This window comes from Chiloscyllium plagiosum, unplaced genomic scaffold (genome assembly GCF_037043375.1).
Source record: "Chiloscyllium plagiosum isolate Xiang-an unplaced genomic scaffold, Cpla_swu_hap1 HiC_scaffold_47, whole genome shotgun sequence".
In the NCBI taxonomy this organism is placed as follows: Eukaryota; Metazoa; Chordata; class Chondrichthyes; order Orectolobiformes; family Hemiscylliidae; genus Chiloscyllium; species Chiloscyllium plagiosum.
The window spans coordinates 5233805-5235907 of NW_028270185.1; positions in this window are offsets into that span (position 1 = coordinate 5233805).

A 2103-nucleotide genomic window follows, 5' to 3' on the forward strand; every position below is an offset into this window, starting at 1 on the left:
TCCAATGTTCCACTTTGATCATTTTAAATTTGTGTTTTGATTATTTTTGCTCAAGTGGGCATCATCTAATTAATGTAGGTTTGGGAAAGATCCCATTACGACTGGAGGATTACTCCGGGAACTGTGCTTACAATGTTTCATCTACAACTGGGGTGTCCTGAAAGCTGGCCATACAGCCACTTGACTCGATAGCCTCCTATCCCAATCATATTCTCTGTTGCCCTTTTTACCTGTTTATCTGACTCCTCTCAAAATAGTATCATAGAAGTGACCTTATTTGACCTTATAGAGGTTTATAAAACCATGAGGGACATACATAGGATGAATAGCCAAGGTATTTTTCCTAGGGTAGAAGTGTCCAAAATTAGAGGATATAGGTTTAAGGTGGGATGGGAAAGATTTAAAAGGGACCTAAGGGGCAACATTTTCACACAGAGGGTGGTGAGTGTATGGAAAGAGCTGTCAGAGGAAATGGTGGAGGCTGGTACAATTGCAACATTTAAAAGGCATCTAGATGAGTATATGAATAGGAAGGGTTTAGAGGGATATGGGCCAAGTGCTGGCAAATGGGACTAGATTAATCTAGTTTATCTGGTCAGTATGAACGAGTTGGTGTAAGGTCTGTTTCCGTGCTGTACATCGCTATGACTCTATGTGCCAAAACCATCCATAATCTCCAATACTCAGGTGAAAAAAAAACTTCTAATTTCCTTTAACGCTTCTCAGTGAGAACATGCAATGTTCTACAATCCTAGTGAGACATCTATTAGTTCCACACAGCTCAAAGCAATGTTCAGCTAGGGTTCAGCGAAAGCACTCACCGACTCAGACTTTGTGAATTCAAGTCTTTTCTCTGTTTCAATCTCTCTCTTCCCTTCTTAACCCATCGATCTCAGTCTTTACGTACCAACTGTCCAATCATCTCAGCTCCAGGATATCTCCGTAGGGGTTCCTCAGGGTGGCTATTTTCTGAATGGGCAGTAAGTAGGACTTGAAAACAGGCCTTCCAGCTCAGAGCTAGGGACACTACCACTACGCTGCAATAGCCCAGTTGCTCAGGGTACTGTTCTAGGCCCAACCTGCTTTATCAAAGATCAGAAGTGGGGGTGTTCACCGATGATTGCACAATGGTCAGCACCATTCGCCATTCCTCAGATACTGAAGTGGTCCGTGTTCAAATAAAGCAAGACCTGGACAATATCTGGGCTTGGACTGACAAGTAATATTTATAAACCACAAGCACCAAGAGATAAACAACTCCAACAAGACAGAATCCAACCATTGCCCTTTAACATTTATTAGCTTCACTATCACTGAAATCCCTCACTATCAACACTCTTGGAATAACCATTTACCAGAAACTGAACTACACCGGCCACATAAATATAGTGGCTATAAGAGCAGGCCAGAGACAGGAATTCTGCAGTGAGTAACTCACTTTCTGACTCCCAAAGTCTGTCCACCATCTACAAGGCACAAGTCAGGAGTGTGAGGGAATACTCCCCACTTGCCCTGGATGGGGGCAGCTCCAACAACACTCAAGAAGCTCAACACCATCCAAGGACAAAGCAACCCACTTGACTGGCACCACATCCACAAGCATCCATGCTCAGTGCCGCTGTCTATTTTTCTTTTTTTTAGTACGGTAGTGCTTATTTTTTCCCCAGCACCCATGGTGTGTGTGTGCAGGTGCGAGACTCAGTGAAAGACACAAAGTGCACGAATCTTTATTCAAATTCCACCACCAGGAAGATAGGAAAACACCCGAGTGGCCAGTGACAAACACTGCCCTTCACATCAAAGGACAGTGCCGCTGTCTATTCTGAGGAGATGTGAAACTGGATTGGCTAGAAGTAAGCAGATCTGTGACATTCCTTAAGGATGATCCGAGCGATCAGCCCGTGTCCTGGCCAAATGTTCCTTGCAGGCTTACAACAGCATGAAATAAACTCAGATTTCTGTTGACCTGGTGTGGGATTTATGGGATCTTGCTATACATCGGCTGCTGCACTAGGTCATGTGCCAAGGGAGATTGCAATTCAAGACCAAGAAATGCAGCCAGGCACTACATCAATGTTATGCTTCCTTCCATTACACACTCCC